Source organism: Rhinolophus hipposideros (genome assembly GCF_964194185.1).
Source record: "Rhinolophus hipposideros genome assembly, chromosome: 2".
NCBI lineage: Eukaryota > Metazoa > Chordata > Mammalia > Chiroptera > Rhinolophidae > Rhinolophus > Rhinolophus hipposideros.
Genome location: NC_138048.1, coordinates 67,621,758 through 67,640,481, shown reverse-complemented (window position 1 = coordinate 67,640,481; position 18,724 = coordinate 67,621,758).

Here is an 18,724-nt window from a genome sequence, read left to right as displayed (position 1 = left end):
TTTTTTCAACAATCTGAAGAGGTAAATAATTTTGTTACCTCAGTTTGTTACGTGAGAAAACTAATGAGACCAAATCGCTGTCTAAAATCGTGCAAATGGCAAAACGAGGATTTGAACTCAAGGCTGTCTGAATGGTGTCGGCTTTTCCACTAAGTGAAACAAAGCAGGTCAAGGCAAGAAAGTGCAAGTGTTTGCTGAAAAGTCCCTCCCTGAATGGGGAGAACAGAAAAATGCAAAGTAGAAAATAGGAGAAACTGCTTGAGGGGAGGAAACACATCTTAATTGCATTTACAAGACCCACATTTCCTAGATCAGAATCTCAAAAAAAAATTTATTGAATGCAGTAGTGGTTATAAGCAATCAATTGGATTCACTGCTTACTCTTTGATACTCTTAGGTGGAGGCAAAATAATTGTGGGTTTTGCAATTGTTTTTAACCCTTTAAACTGCAATTACTTTTGCCCCAACCTAATTAGTGTATCTACTGATTAACAAGAAAGACTTTTGTCCCACTCCCTCTCTCTCACCACCACCTCCCCTGCCATCACAGGACAATTTGGGTATGGAGTGTTCCTGAAGACAGGCTTTATGGGCAAAGAAGACAATATACAGTAATTTAGTTTCACTTACTACAAATTTGAAGCCCTAATTTTATTAAGCTTTGAATTATAAGTTCTAAATCTAACTCTCCCTTTTAAGGTGATGTTTACAATTTGGTTAATTAAATTCCCTTGAATTGTTAAACTGCATTTATACATGTTATGTATTCAATCTTTTAAAAAAATGCTTCAGTTGCTCAACTGAATGCTTCAGTTGCTTCAGTTGCTCAGAAGAATCACAAGTAGTTAAATAATGTTCATAAATATGATAAACTATAAACTATAATGAATCTTAAGTTCTCTTGAACATTACAAAAGTGTTTATGGATCTAATAAAATTCTCATATTTTTTAAATGAAATCACAAATTTGAATCAATTATGGCTCTTGTGTAGATATTTTAAATTGGCACCATAACGATAACCTGTTAGACATTCTAAAATGTCAAACTATCTTGAGGAAACTAAAGTAAACTTTACAAATGTTTAAAATACCAAATACAAATATGCACGAATTATGGCTAAAGGTAAAATTAAAATAATAGTATTATAAATTTATTTCTTTGCTTTATGCTTTCTTGAGGCTAAAAGAAACGTATGCTTTAAATAATCAATTCTGCTGCCCCAGGTGAGTTGGGAAGCCTTCCAGTGGGTTGAGTGGCGTATTGTCCTGAGAGATTTGGGCTAGAGATGCAGAGATCAGGGTAGTATTTCTCACAGCTGATGAGATGCTGAACCATCCTTAAAGCCAGCAAATGGGAATGCCAAGTTCTCGCCTTCAAATGGATGGTCTTGCCACACTTTGTGTCCACAGGTTCTTGCTGCACCTGATTCTTCCAAATGATTTGAATTTGCATCCCTACTGCTTTATTGCTGACACACATAGCTGGATTTAACCAATTTATTTTCTACTTCATTTTACTATGAATTGTTCTCTTTTTTTTTTATTTGATAGGGCTATAATTTTTATAGAAATTAACTGTGTGTGCTCTTGTGCCTGTGGCTGGCTCTGCAGTTTGACCATACACATGCCCTCACACAGCTTTATTACAGTCAAGCATCTCTTAATGATGGGATACGTTGAGAAATGCGTCCGTCATTAGGCAATTTTGTCATTGTGCAAACATCATAGAGTGCTCTTACACAAACCTAGATGGTATTGCCTATTACACACCTGGGCTATATAGTATAGCCTGGTGCTACTAGGCTATAAGCCTGTATAGCATGCTGCAGGCAGTTGTAACACAATGGTATTTATGTATCTAAACATATCTAAACAGAAAAGGTACAGTAAAAATATGGTATCAAAGATTTAAAAAATGGAACAACTTGATAGGGCACTTACCATGAATGGAGGTGGACTGGAAGCTGCTCTGGGTGAATCAGTGAGTGAGTGGGGAGTGAATGGGAAGGCCCAGGACACGACTGTGCACTCCTGTGACTTTATAAACACTGTCAGGCTATATTAAATTTATAAAACACGAGATTAAATGAAGCACAGAAAAAAATAATGCAACCAAGAGACACAGTAAACACGAGATGTATGAAGCTGATGCCAGCGTAACATGGCATCCTGTTTAATGGCAAACTTTGTTTTTCAACAAGTACAAAGACTACACTCTAAATAACGATAAAAATGATAGTATGGTAAATACACAAAGTAGTAACATAGTCACTTGTGACCGTTATCAGGTATTATAGATGCATAATCCTATGTGCTATCCTGTTACACGACTAGCAGTGCAATGGATTTGTTCACACCGGCTTTACCACAATCTCATGAGTAATGAGTTGCTCTGCAACTTTTACGACGGCTATGATGTCACTAGGCAACAGGGATTTTCCAGCTCCACTATCATCTTCCGCTATCATCTTAGGAGACTACCATCTACCATCTTATATGTGGTCCCTGGTTGACGGGGATCCTTATGGGGTGCATGACCGTATAGCCACTAGAAAGTGAGTCAACTTTATGAGAAGAAGACCCCAAATGTCTTTGGTAGGTAACACTTTTTCTCTTCTTTCTTTCCTTTTTTTTTTTTTACAACTGCTATCATGTTCTTACATCAAGATTTCTCAAACTGTATTCCACTTGTTATGGGCACATAGCTTGTGCTTCTGGGATTAAAAGGTTCCAACATTAAAGACTTTGGGAAATCTCACATATTAAAGCCACTTTCTAGACATTTGCAATGTTTAGTAGCAGGTTAAAGACTGAGAAACTTTGTAGTATGAAAGTCTTAGAAACCCACTGAACCGTTTTTTTAAAGACCTACCTTTCAAAATTTTGTAGATAGTATTCTGTGGAACAAGTTTGGTAAATTGTGTTTGGTTTTGGTGAAATGTATTTATTTCTCTATCTTTTATTTTTTAGAGATGAAAAAGGTTAGATATACGCCCACTGGGCTTTCTAAAATTCTCCTTCCCCTAATCTCACCCAGCCACAGTTAGAACAGACCAGTCGTAGCTCTTCTCCACAGGGAAAGCTGCTCACCCAGGGGCAAAGGGTGATTGTGTACTGAGGCAAGTCTCCTCCAGAAAGGGAGGGGAAGTCACTCAGCACTGTGTGCTCGCTCACTTCCTTCCCACAGCCCTGTAAGTCACTTGTCCTTTGGGGCAAAGGGACTCCCACGGAGACTGAAAGGGACTCCTCCCAGGGCAAGGGAGCTCCCTCCTCTTATCAGCCTTCTTATACTGTGCTCTCCTTAAGCAAAAAGCAAGGACAGCTGTGCATGTCACTACCCAGGTATTTTCAGAATCAAATAAAACCAACTGGATTTTATGCAAACTTAGTGATAGGTATATTAGCCACAGGGCTAATTTAGAGGCCAGACGGTCTGGGTTCTAGATGCAGCTCTACCTTTGTTGCTGTATGATCTTAGACAAGGTATCAACCATCTCAGAAACTCAGCTTCCTCACTGGTTAAATAGGGATCGCATTAACGAACTGTTTCAACGTGTATATTCAAAATGTTTATCAACCGCTTCTGCACGGCCACTGAATGATCTGATCAGCCATGACAGCCATGACAGAACATTCTGCCTACTGGCAGCCTCACAGCTCACCTCCCTCACTCACTCCACATTTCTGGGTGCCTACCCTGTGCCAGCTATTTCACAGGGCTGCTGTATGCAGCAAATTAATGTTTCTGAAAGCAGATTACTACTTGCATATAAAAACAAGTTATTTTGAGTCATTATTATTTTGTATGGTAAGAGGCATAGAGAATAAAGGAGGTAGGAAGTCTCTTAATAAAGTCTCTTAAACACATTTCACCTGTTTCACCGTCTTGCCTGTCCTCTGGAGTGGCGTGGCCTAAAAGCAGACATCACCTTGAGCAATAGCCTGAGGATGCAGAGACTGGGACCAAAACCAGCCCTTCACATACACAGCTTAACCTCAGAACATCAAATAGTAGTAAAAGCTAGCACTTTATTGAGTACTAACCATGTGTTAGGCCTCGTTCAAAACAATTTAGCTCAGATTAACTCATTTAATCCTCTCCACAGCCGGAATGAGGGAGGAACTATTATTATCCCCTGTCCACAGATGAGGAAACCGAATCACAGGCTGATTAAGTGATTTGCCTGAGGTTCCCTAGCTTGCAAATGTCAGAACTGAGTTTTCATCTAGGTGAATGAATTTATGCCCTTAACCACAACTCCATAGAGCAAACAGATCCAAGCCTGCCGTGTGTGTGTGTGTGTGTGTGTGTGTGTGTGTGTGTGTGTGTGCGCGCGCGCAGGAAGGAGGGTTGGGGAACAGGCTGCTGAAGGGCTGGCAGCTAGAGAGTATGAGTCACCAGCTGAGCCCAAAGATCTGGAAAGACTCTCTCTTTCTCTTAGGACCACAGGTGTCGTAACCCAGGGAATCCCAAGGAACAAATCTCTTCCACTGCTCTTGCAGAGGATACACAAAACCCTGGGTTTCCAGAATCTCCTGGCTGTAGAAAACCTTGCCCCCAGGCATTGAGAACTGGTGTACCCACAGTCTGAGGAGGGGTAGTTCCGTTCCATAGCACAGAGTGGAAGACAGGGGAAAGGGAATGGGGGAAAAGAGAGCAAGAAGCAGATCAGCAGCCCTTTCTCCAGCTGGGAAAAGGAGGCTAGTTCAAGGGGTTTACCTTTGGGCAGGAGGATTAGCTCTAATTATTGAGTAAATAAACCTGGCGCTGAGGTCTAGGTGGGGTCTTCTTTCTGCAAAAGAGTCAAAGAAGAATTTGAGGAGTGAAGTCAGAGAAAGGGAGATGTGAGCGCTCTGAAGTTGGATGGACAAACTTACTGTAAAGGTTACAGAGTAACTATTTTAATTATTTAGGTTTTGCAGGCCATAGTTGTCTTCCTTGTTATTATGGTTTCCGCTAATCCTTTTAAAATCTGTAAATCATTTGAAGCTCCAGACTGTGGCTGGATTTGGTTTGTGAGTTACAGTTTGCCAACTTCTACTCTAAAGAAATAATCTGCAGACCTTATCATTTTACCTGAGTCTAACCCTGCCCTCCTTGCCAGTCATTTGGCTATTTAACTTGAGTTACCCCCCACCCCACCCCCAGGAGTTGGAGGGCACTATGATAAGGAAAAGGGCATAAAGTTCTAACCCTGGTGATGCTTTGTGAATCTGAGGTATGTTCCATGGAGGTGCTTCAGGACTAACTGTTTGGCAACCCGCAGGTTTGCTCTGGGGATTTTTATGCCATGCACAGCTGCACACATGAGCAACTCTGCAAAAATTATCTTTCATGCCACATTCCATTTAGGAACTGAAGCCCAAGACAATATTGCTGAGCAATGAAACTCAGTATTACTCTATTTCAGGAAAAATGGAGTAGCAAACTTTCCTTCTCAGTACCCCAAAATGGAATGTCTCAATGTCTTTGGGAAGAGACTAACCTGCCCGCAGCAGGAAGAAATTGTGTCTGTTACTAAACTTGACTCTCAGTTTATAGTGTCTCCTTTAAAGAGGTCATCTGTGCACTAAGGAAGCCCAGCTGTAAAAACAATTTATATGTTTTGTTATTAGAGGGACAGCTAATAGCCCCACCAACTGCCCCAACTTATCTGCCTCATAACTAGATAACTAGACACAAAACAGTCTTCTCTTCCCAGCTTTAACTTGACACTGCTAAGCACAATAATCACTAAAGGCATTCTTATATAATGCAAAGGTATAGTTTTAAGGAGGTGAAAAGTAAACTTACAAAATATATATTTTTTAACCTAAGAATTGACAGGAAGCATGGCTTCTAAATAATGAGAACTCTCCATTACATTTAACATGAATTAATGTGTTGGAGAGACTATCTAGTATACAGTCGAAGGTTATTTATTGGTATGGGACAAAGACAGAAAAGTTTTCAATAGGAACATGAAGCTTGGGAAGAAAAATATAACAGACGGGAGAGACTGAGACAAATGCCAAGTTGGGAAGCTTCGGTCCACTGTGGCTTAGACGCCTGAACGGGACTACTAGCTGGGGCAGAAAGGCTTGGAGACGCTTTCACCTGCTCCACAAACCCTGCCCAGGCCATCTCCATTGCATTGCCCCTTGAGCGGTCCATTGAGAGCTCCCTGATAAGGGTGTTTGTGTTGACCCAAGGCAAGCCCACGAAACCACACAGGAACTGAGAAACAGTTAATAAGAGAACTGCCCCACAGCACATTTTAGGGACACATTCTGTCGAGGTACACGATGACAAATAACCATCTACTTGGGGTAGGCTAGGTAAATTAATATTTGGAAGCCTGAAATAAATTGTATCTTAGAGACCTCTTTAAATCCTATGAGTCGATTAAATACTATATATGCATTTAGAATTAGACCCAGCAGCACTATCCTTTACCTCTTTCCTCCACAATGTTCACGCAAAGCAGCTGAAAATCCTCTAATGCCCAAAGTTCTCTGAAGCCCTGCATGTATATGCCCCTCTGCCCCTGGGCTCTGTGTTGCAGCCAAGCTGAGCTTCCGCCCGTTCATTACATGTGTCATGCTCCCTTCCACCACAAAGCGTTTGCCTCTGAGTAGCCTCTGCCTGGACACCCTCTCTCCCCATGCCAACATCCACACCTTCCCCCGCCCTCGCTAACCCTACACTTTCACTCTTTCTCCAGGTCTCAATTCAAGCATCACTTCTTTGGGAAGACTTTCCCAACTCCAGGACAAGATCAAATTGCTCTATGATTCGTATGCTGTCTTTATAACAGGACTCTGCTCCTTCATAGTCCTTATCCGAGAGGCCATTTTGTTTGTTTTTGTCTGATTATTTGATTTACAGTCTATCTCATCCACTAGACCATGAGCTTCTTGATGGCAAAGATTATGTGTGTTATATTTATTAATGTGCAAGGCACAGAGTAAGCATTCAAGGTGAGCTGTCACTATTATATACATCTGGAACCCATTAGCTTTTCATTTGGAGTGTTTTAGAATACTATCTGGAAGTTTACTACTTACAAAATTGATCCCCCCCCAAAATATAATTAACCAATACATAAGGATGATGTCAAACTACTCAATTTGACAAATTAATAGAAACATAAGAAACAAGCCTATTAGATAAACGTGATATTCTGAAGGGTCAGTTTATTCATGAAGTAGTGTGTGTCGGGGAGACGGAGTAGTTTTATAGTACAACAAAGAGATATTAGGGAGTTCTAAGACAAAATAATGTTTAAAGACCATTGGAGCTGTGGGCAGAGCATTTAAGGCACACTCTCCAGACTCCCCTACCCCCATCTCTCACCGTAACCATCCTATAGAGGCACAAGTTCCACCATTAAGTGTACCATGGTGGGAATGTTGAGAAGAGCTTAAAAGAGATGATTATAAAGCACATCCTAAATATGGACAAAGGGTTTCTTTTCCCCTAATCTTTTTAAAATGTGAGATTAGAATATTAATAATAAGTAAAATGCAACCTACTGATTTCTTTTTTTCTTTTTTTTTAATTGGGAAGGGGAGCAGGACTTTATTGGGGAACAGTGTGTACATCTGGGACTTTTCCAAGTCAAGTTGTTGTCCTTTCAATCTTAGTTGTGGAGGGCGCAGCTCAGCTGCAGGTGCAGTTGCCGTTGTTAGTTGCAGGGGGCACAGCCCACCAGCCCTTGTGGGAGTCGAACCCAGCAACCTTGTGGTTGAGAGAACGCGCTCCAACCAACTGAGCCATGTGGCCACCAGGGAGCTGAGCGGCAGCTCATTGACTTCATTCTAGTTGTGGAGGGTGCAGCTCGCTGGCCCATGTGGGAACCAACCTGGCAGCCCTGTTGCCCAGAGCTTCCGCTCTAACCAACTGCACCACCCATCCTCTCCCAACCGATTTCATAAGCCTAAATCAGTATCAGTATGCAGCAAAACATTGTTTTCTAAAGATTTATAGAGGAAATATTTGAGCTGGTAGAGTGTTATAGAAATCCCGCTATTATCATAGACAGATCAGCCTTGCACTTGGTAAACACCTTAAATGAGCTGACGCAGCTTGATGTAATGTAAGATGGGTACGTAATAACACATAAGCGAAAGTGTACAAAAGGCCCACTATAACCAAAAAGTTTAATAAATATGTGCCAGAGAAATTGGGAAATGCTAAGAAAAGCAGGAACGGTATTTAGAGTTCTGGTCAGCTTTAGATTTGAGTTCAAGTGTTTTGACCTGAAAGCTCCTCAAAACTTGTGCTTTAACGATGATGCTAATATCTGGGACAGCCACCCCAACACACACACACACACACACACACACACACACACACACACACACACACACACACGAGTGAGGGAGGAAGAGAAGAGTTTGTGGCGCATATTAGGGATTCTTTTCTTACATGTGGAGATTGTTTTCTTTAACCATGGTCCTGTGAGTCAACATTCATAAAAATAAATCATTTACAAGTTGAGCAAAATCACATCAAGTTCCTGCAGAGCTATAGAAATTCACCAGTGGGGGCTGATAAGAAATAGGGGATGGAACAAGTGTACGCAGGCTTTGTTCTATGCCAAAGGTTTGACAGCGTTTAGAAGGCTTACAAACCACTATTTATGACTCACTCCTTTCCACCCACATTTGCTTTTCAAGCTCTTAATGCCACTTATGGCTTCTTGTGCTATCCTAGGGTTTTAATTCCACTGCTTTCTACTGTTCTCCCATCAACTGCCTTCTGTTTGTAGAGACCCTGAGGGAGACTGGCTGAGGCATGGTACACCCGGGTGTTTTTCACCCAAACTGACTTAGATTCTCCTAAGTGACTAAGGTTGTCATAAAGGTACCAGTTGGATGTCATTAAGGGACCAATTCTCTTCTGGCCTTGGGTGCCCAACCTCACCTGGTCTCAACTACCTCAGAGCAAGCTTCCAGTTTTGGTGTGGGCCACGTTCTCTCCTTCAAACAATTAGGGAACAACAGAATTTTGAAATTTGTCTTGGTTGTTCCCCATCTGAATACTTCCTCAGATCTATCCAGCAGCACCAACTTCATCCACTTGTATTTCATCCCAAGCTTCCAGTAGGGAGGCCAGGCCACCAAGCTGCCTGCCTTCTGCCTATGTTTTCTGATCACACACTACTGTTACCCTTCCACCAGCCTAGGACATGGACAAAGGATGGATGGAAGCCCCCAACATTATTCCAACCATTAGGCTGAAACTTACTTCTCAAATGGAGTTTGCCAACCCATGTTTTTCTGGAGGCCCAACTCTGTTTCATCCCGTCCAGTGCACATATCTCAGCAGGCCTGCGCTTCTTCACGTCAGTCCTTTTTCTCCCTCCAATCTATCCTCCCACTTCCTCTCCTAAGCTTCACCAAATTTGCACTTCCTCTGGGCATTGGCTTTGACTTTCAGCTCTGATTTGTATCGCTGGCTGAGTCTACTTTGACCTGAGAGATTTCTAGGTATTAAGCCTTCCTTCATTTACCTCCTGTCACTCTAGTTTTATACCTCCCCAAGCCCTTTCATTTGTGTACAGGTGCATGTACACACACACACACACACACACACACACACTGCAAAGGAAGGGTTCAGATTCCTTGTAGCATGGTGGCTAGGGCATGCTGATTGCTTTTCTATTAATAGGAGCTAACACTGATGTCCATGGAATAGTAATGGGGAATGGTAAAGGCAGTTAATCCTCATAGACAGCTATAGAGATGGATGTAAAAAGCTAGGTAGCCAATGGCAGACTTGCCTTCCAGCATCATTGGGCTCTCCCCACCTCCACAACTTCCTGACTTATACCCATCCCAAGTCGCTTTAACACTGGGCAGTTCCGTGTTTCCCCGAAAATAAGACCTAGCTGGACAATCAGCTCTAATGAGTCTTTTGGAGCAAAAATTAATATAAGACCCAGTCTTATATTATTATATTATATTATCATATTATATTACATTATTATATTATATAAGACCCAGTCTTATATTAATTTTTGCTCCAAAAGACACATTAGAGCTGATGGTCCGGCTAGGTCTTATTTTTGGGGAAACAGGGTATGAACAATGCCACTTCCTCAGAGCAAGAAAGGAGACTAGCCTCTGCCCTTTTTCTTCCTCATATGACTACCTTCCCCACCAGCAGCCGCCAAGGCTTCCCATCCCCCAGGATAGGTCCTAGTCATTCCAGTGACTGGCTCCAATGCCTTAGGGGGAGTCCAAAACTTACTATGCAACATTCCTAAGTGCCACCTTCTTGGGAAGAATCTTCTAGCAGACACTAAGCATTAGACGCAGAAATGAGTTATGGAAGAAGGTTTAGGCTCTCACTCCCTGGAGGTTTATAAAAGCAGGATGGATTCTCCTGTGTCTGGGATGATTATGTGGGATACTGCCAGTAGGCTAGGGGATAGACCAACTCATCATCAACAAATAATATTTATTAAACTCCTGGGCATTCGTGACACTGTGCTAGATTCCATATATATTAAATGATACTTTAAAAGACACAGCCCCTACTCTCAAAGATGTTTTTAACTAATGAAATAAAAGGTTTGTATGAGGTATAAATAGTATAATGAACATCAACAGTGTTTTAACTTTTCAAAGATTGTAGGTTTCTCATTTTCTTTCTTTCTCTTATACACCTCAGTTTTGGTTTGGGACTAGGCAGATCAAAATTTGCAGTGAGCAGATTATTCTAGTTCATATTTTCCAGGAACTTGTGAATGATGCAAAATGTGAGCAGATAGCAGAAGAATTAAGTGGGGCAGAAAGCACAAAGTGGCTTCCGTTTTATCATGCAGAAAGCAAGAAGCTGCTGGGTTTTATCTCAAAGGATCCTTCGCTTTCTAACACCCTGGGATTCTAGGTCAAGGAGTAATTAGGGTCAAGAGGGGAAAAAGAGTATGAGGAGGTAGGAAAAGAGCAAATTATGGAATTTTATTTTTTCCCATCAGAGCCATAAAATAGTATTGGCCAGGGGTCTATTTGAGGCCAGATTTTTGGCAGACAAGTAAGGTTATATTCCTTGAGAGCCAGCAGGATTGTATAAATGCCCTCTGGCTGAGAAGTGCATGTTTCTGAACGGAAGCAGGTGCACCCCACTCCCTGTACCAAAGCACCAAAAACTCTGCAGCCTCAGAGCTGTGCTGTCTGGAGTGCACAGAGCCCAGAAGTGCCGAGTCGAAGTTGCATTTATACATTCATTCCAAGGTCCCCATTAAAACATCTTTTTTCTGGGTGACCTCCTTTGTCCTTCTCACTCATGAAAGCAGAGGCATTGAGGACCTCAGCCAGCACACTCAGGTCCTGTGTGCCCCTCTGAGTGGACCAGTTCGAACTAGATAAACCTTCCTCCACTGGGACCAAGTGCAGGATGTGGCCAGAGGGAGCAGGTTAGTTGCTAACACCCAATTGTGCCATGTGTGCTCGCCCTACTATCCCGGCCTCCCTGTAGGTAAGGAGAGGATTATGACCTATCCTTTCTATACATGTCTCTGTCCAAAGCAAAAAACTGATTACAAGTGCTTTGTGATTTTCTGTAATTTGTCTGTGTATAGAGAGAGGTGAATGAATCAAATTTCATCATGATTGACTTCCAAACATAATCAATTTTTGCCTCTGAAAGAAAAGCATGGACAGCTAACTTTCCCCTCAACTTTCAGGAAAGCTAGTGTTGTGTATGCTGAAAGTTGTAATGTAAACTTCACATTCAGTTTATTGCGTATGTTCCTCTTCCAGATATAGATAGGTAATAGGGGTTGGTGAGTTATATGGCTCTTTCAGTTCAGTGGAGTTCTTTGGCTGAAACTACCTCTTATTGCTGGTATCTGAACCAAAGTCAGTGAAACTCTGACCACATAGGTCCTAGACTACTCACATCTAGTGACCTCAGTGGTTTTATTATTTTTAACTAAAACATCTAAATTGAAGTTACATAGGTAAATACATGTGTGATGTAAATTTAATTTTCCAATAATTCAGTTAAGGATTAACTAACTGCTATAGAGAAGAAACTGTTTACTTGTTTCAATCAAATTGAACGTATGTGTGTGTGTGTGTACATATATATATATATATATATATATATATATATATGTAAATTGATCAGTATGTAATTGGTCAAGACTTCAGTTTTATTTTAGTCAACCATTTAATCTATTATGTAATTCACTACATGTTTAAAGTAAAACTCTTATGTTCTAATTTTATCTACTCTTGAACATTTTAGGCTTCTAAACACATTGTACCACTAAGTTATTTTCAACATTAAAGAGTTGATCTATTTTTTTAAAAATATGTAACTTAGAATGCTGAGATGAATCTTTTTTATGCATTCTGTCATTAAGCAGTTGTACTTTAAGTGCTGATTTACCAAAGTTCCTGACAATTTAGGAGAATGATTTCAAATAGAGAAGGATTGATAGTGGCAAGTCTTTCGTTCAAGGAATGAATTCTATCAGAAGTTTAGCAGAGATTCCAATTTCAAAAATGTGACTATTTTTATTCCTGTGTAGTCAGTTGTTGAAAGCTTCTGGTTTTAGGGGCCAAAACCCTGCAAATGGACTCTTGGTTTTCTTGAATATCCATGGGAGAAAGCAGAAGACAGCAAAGCTTCCTTTTGCCTCCGTAGGCCCCTGGGATAAAGCTGATCCAATAAACGCAAAGAGGAGTGGGGCTGGAGCTTGTTTCCTCAGAAGCTGTGAGGCTTTGAGCAATTTATTTAACCAGTCTGAACACTTAGTCTCTTTGTTAACTGAGGGCAATATCTACCTTGCATGGGTAAATATTTTAAATATTATATGTAAATTATTAATCATATTGTTTTTCACAGTAGATGTTCAATAAATGGCAGCTGTGCATTTGAGTGCTTAGTTTCCTCCTTGCACAGACTATACATTCTTTGAGGGTAAGAATTACGGCTTCTGGTACAGATTGTCCCATGTTGTTGCTGATCAATAAATATTTGTTGAGTTGAAAATTTCATTTTTGAAAGGCTTTCAAAATTTTCTTTCCCTTCGAGTTTTAGGCCTTTGCATCTGACTTATGGTCTCCCTTCAATTTCCTAAAATCTCATTTCCTGGGGTCCAGAAGCGCATTTTTGACATCTTTGGATATCACACAAGCTAATGTGACCTGGGCACTTTCTCCTCTGACTCCACATCCATTTGACAACTATTTTCTTCTCTCTCTCTCTCTCTCTCTCTCTCTCTTTCTCTCTCTCTCTCTCTCTCTCATAATTAAATACAAAGTAGCAATTAATCTGGTTGTTTCCTTTGTGAGAGATGAAATTGCCAGAAAAACAATTTATTAATTTATCAGATGCTTTGCTCGGGGCATCCAACAGATGTCCTGGTAGCTGAAGCCCATTTACTACTTACCATACCTTGCTTGTGCCAATTTTTCATTTTGTTGAAGGAATATGAAGTTACAACATATGTCCTCTTAAGGCAAATTAATTTTGCCTTATCTTGGGCAAATAGTCTCTTATTAGGACAACTCAGGCATAAAGTATCAACTCTCTTTGTTTTCTACCCTTTCTAAATGGCTCCCTCAAACTCAGTATCCTTGCATTCTTGCCCTCATCCATTCCCCGATGAGAAAGTAAATCTGCTCTTTCATGCATGTGTATTTCTACGGATGAGGGGTCTTTTCTTATCTCAGGCTTGGGCTCACCCAACTCTTCCCGTGATTAAATTACAAATGTTTTTGATTGCAAGTAACAGAAAACCAACTTTTAAAATGGCTTTTAAAAATAGACTTCTCGGGTGGCCGATTAGCTCAGTTGGTTAGGGAGTGCACTGATAACCCCAAAAATAGACTCTCTCTCTCTTCCTCCCATCCTCTCCCCTTCCCCTTTTTCTCCTTCTCCTTCTCCTTCTACACAACAAGCAATCCAGACCCACAGTATTAGGGCCATCCTTTCTCTTGACTTGTCCTGTATGCTAGTCCCCTACAATCTCCAAATGACTGCTGTGGTTAGAGCGGCACCACACCTGGATTGACGCCGGGAAGGAAGCCTGGGGTGTTCCCAGTCATGTCTGTCTCTTCTCACAGAAAATAAGAGCATTCCCGGAAGCCTCCAGGATACCTCAATTTATATCTAATTGACCAATATGTATCCCATGGGCATGCCTAGTAGCAGGGGTACTTGTGAAAGGGAGTATTTAGCTTTTCCAGACTCTATAGCGCAAATGGTGAGGTAGTTGGAAGGACTCTTGGTCAGCCAACCAACAGCATGTACCACAGCTTTCCGGTATAAACTGGCAGAGATTTGGTATACCAGCTTTGCCAGCCATTGTTATTTATGGTTCTTCTCAAAACTAATGGCAACCAAAAAGTACTGTAAACAGTAAGATCTGATACGCCCTGCCATGGGTTTTGCCAAGCGGTGTTTTCCAAACTTACCAGATCAAAGAATCTCTTAGAATAAGTATTAAGCAGAAGTACACATTCTTTTGGTTGTCCCCAGAAGAGTGTAATTCAGTTGGCTTAGAGATACAGCCAGAAATTTATAATTTTAAAATACACACCAGTAGATTTTTCTTATCCAACAAATTTGAGGATTATCAGTCCAAAGTATATCTCTGACTAGCCTTTCTCTGGTTATGAATATCCAACTTCTTAGTACATTATCATGAACAAAGTTACATTAACAGATATTTCTTTGCCTTCAGGTGCTGCTCTCCTTACTTCCTTTCTATGTCCTCATATTCTTTCTCTTTAGTATTCCTCTCATAATGTTCCTCTCAAACAGTTCTGCTCCATATAAATTCCTTCTACCCTCTTTTTTCTCCTGCCCCCATCGCTTCATTACAAAGACCTCTTCTCTTGTAAACCTGTCCCAATCCAGCCTTGAGCCCACCCTTCCCTTTTATTGCCTAACTCCAATTTCCAATATAGGTCATTATGTCTTTTTCTCCCAAGTTTTACTTCACTACTTCAGATACAGCAATTAGACTCATAAAAAAGTATCATCTTGCTACAGAAATCATGTGATTTCTATAAAGGAAAAAATCTCAAGCTCCTGTATTTACATATAACAGCACCTATTTTATACAAGGCTTTTCAGAAGAGGTGAGTATTGTACCCATGAACAAAGTACACAAAAGCAAGAGACAGACAATAAGAGGCGTTAAACAGGCTGTGGGCAGAAGTGGTTAGGCAAGGCACAGAGTAGAAAGAAAATTTGTCCTGAATGTTGAAAAGCAGGTTGGGTTTTGAAAGGCAGCAAAAAAAAAAAAAAAAAAAAAAAAAAAAGCTAGAGAATTCTTTGAAGGTGGGCAATGAACTATTTTTCTTCCTTGCATTTATCTTTTCACTTACTCTGTATTTCAGTTTTTGCTTGCCTCTCCCTAATAGAATACATGCTCCATGATAAAGCGATTTTTGTTGTTGTTTTAACTGTGAAATCCTCAGCAGGCCCTGGCACAGTATAGCTACTTAATAAATATTTGTTGACTAAAGGGCATGTGAGTGAATGAATGAATGAATGAATGGTAAGATCAGCCTGACAAAAGCAGTGTTGAGTGGGGTTGGAGTAGAAAATGCAGTTAGTTGTAAGACTGTTGGATTGGAGATGAGAGTGTGGAGTTCTTTAGTCAGTGGGAAAGAGAGGGAACATGATGGAATTCCTTGGCTCATCACACCTCATATTTCCATCCTTAGTGTAAATACACCAAAGAAATTGGAAAAGGAGATAAAAATGCAGAGGCTAACCTGGGTCCTGTCAGAGAGAAGGATGATTGCTGGTGGGCTGCCTGGAGGCCGTGAGGTGTCTGCAGGAAGGCAGCCTGCTCCGCCAGGTGACAGATGGAGGCACAGATCAGTCAGGGGGTGCACCGCTCATGTTGCTTGACTCTGGAACATTCTCAGGTGCAAGGTTCCTTTTCTGGACCCAGAGATCCTATCTCCCATATGTGCCCCTTCTTGTCTCCATTCTTACTGTTTTTACACTAATCCACAGCCTCAACAACCTCACTTGTGGATTCCTAAAATTGTCTTCAAGGCTCTACCTTCCGCTTTTCTTTCCACTCCCATAGACACAAAGTTCTTTCTATCACATCAATGACAGCGTTGTCCTAAAGGACTGCTTTAATGATGTAACTCTCCTGATTAAGGACCATAATGGATCCCTAGTAAATACTTAATCCATTTCATCTTTAGGCCTAGCTTTCTCTCCCTTTCCTTCCCCCTCTCCAGTTCTCTCCAACCAGTACTCAGTCTTCTGTACACATACTCAATACTTTGATTTCAGTTAAACAGGGCTACTCAGATGAATCTGGTAGTATACAAATGGGCCACATATTGTCTATATGTACCTGGACCCTTTTACACTCAGATCTCCCCAGTTTTGTAGGGGCTGGAAACCTGGGCACAACATTTCTCATATTTCATAACCAGCAGGATTTCAGATATAATTTGTGCTCCACCAATCAGATGTATTGGTGAAAGATTTGGAAGGCTGAAGAGAGAAGGCAGCCATCCTTGGCTTTTTCCTCTGTTGATAGTGATGGGCAGCCTTTGTTATTTCACCCCCTGAGAGGCGAGACTGTGAAGTCAGCAGGGTGTCCAGCCGCCTCCAGACTCGAGGAGGCAGAAGCTCTTTGATGCTTTGTGTAAGGATATGCCAGGCACCATCCTGCTCACCAGAGAAGATACAGAGGGAACAAATAATAAGCCAGAGTAGAAATATGCTCTCATTAGCATACTTTTATGCCTCACCTTTCCCTTCCTTTTAATTTTTGATTGGAAGCAACATAGCATAGGAGCTTGCAGGGCACCAAGGTGTTTCTAAATAGTAGATAGGTGTTGACATCAGGAGTTTTATTTATTTATTTTTTTTTTAATGCCACCACTTTTACCTGTGAACCAAGACAGTTGGCATTTCAGAAGGATAATAATATAATTCGGGCTTAAGAGATAATTATGTTGGATAATTAAATGCTTTAAAAATCATCTTAGGGTGATGTTTCTATTCTCATTTGGTATTACATTAATACAATATTATTGGAATTTCAAGCATGTTACTTCATACACATTGATCTTAATGGGAAATTAAAGAGGGGTACTTTGGATTCTTTATAGGGATGTACTAGGAAACATTTATAACATATTGGATTTCAAGAATTATTCTACTCTACACATCTAAAGTGGAAAGTCAAAAGAATTTTCTAGATAATTAGATTAAAAATACACTCAGATATATCTAGACATTTAAATAAAAATTATTCTCACAGTAAGTTATCTTTTCTTAGAAAATTGAAATTAAAAATTGAAATTTATTATTAAGTACACAAAGAATATGTGAGTGCATTCACATTACAAATTTGAAACAATACAGACTAAGCAAAAATTCCCCTGGCAGTGTTTCTCCCTTCTCTGAGAGATAAGGATGTTAGCATACCAACCCTTGCCTTCATCTTGCTCCCAGCCTCTTCCACCAAGCACATTAGGTCAGTGTTCCTTTTATTGTAACATTGTTATAGTTAGTGAAAATTTTTGTTGGTAACTTTTTGAATCTTTTGTAACCTTAATTAAGTATTTAATGCTTTGGTAGGTTGATCCTAAAAGGTGAATACCAATAAACAGCACTTACATTATTGTCGCTATGTAAATATTGTTCACTGCAGTGATAAACAATGTGATGTATTTCCTTCTCTATTGTTCCAGTGTCACAACACTGGTGATATACTACTACAATGAATTCTGCATATTTCAGTCTGCCAATTGCTCAAAATCATGCCACATTTAAAAATATTAGCATCATACCTTTTTTTAAATAAAGTTTTATTTTTATTTTTTCCTGTTGCTTCTAATTACCTTCATCTCACTCATTTTTTTTCTTTTTTTTTTTAATGCCACGTGTAATGGTGTATGGTATAGATGCATGGTAATTTACTCATACTCCAATATTATTGAATATTTAAGTTGTTTTCATTTTTTCCCCTACTATGTATAATGCTTTAGCAAACATTATTCCCATGCATTTTTGTATACATACATATTTCTATAGGATAAAATGTAGAGTTAGAATTGCTGGATTGAAGGGAATGTGCATTTTAATAACTGCTGCCAAATAGCCTCCAGGAAGGTATTGTCATCTACATTCCCACCAACATTATCTGGAGAGGTATAATGCTATACAATGTTTCTAATACTCATATTAATCATGCTGGTTTTTGCTAGTCTGATGAGTTAAAGGTATCTTATTACTGTTGTAATTTGCTTTTTCTTAATTATTACTTAGGTATAGCATATTTTCATAAGCTTATTGGTATTCAGTATTTCCTCTTCAATGCTTTGATTTTTTTTTTCTTTTTTTTATGTTCAGGATTCCTTATATATTTTGTTAAGTCTTTTTTTCTGTTGGACAGGTTGAAAATATATGCTCCCAGTACATCAGTTTTTTTTCAACTTTGCTTCCCATGTCTTCTGTCAAAAAGAAGCTTTAAATTTCACATAGATAATAATCAGTCTTTTTCCTGTATAGGTTTTGTACTGTGTCTTGCTTAAAATGGGCTTCCTTAGCCTAAGGAAATAATCTTACTCTTCGTATGTTTGCAAATACTTTTATAGATTTTCTTTTTACAGTTAGCTCTTTAACCTACTGAAATGTTTTGTTTGTTTATGGTGAGGTAATTTTCTTCCTTCTGTGTGTGTGTATGACAGCCTGTGTACAAATTCTCCAACTCATGAGCAGAAAGGAGACAT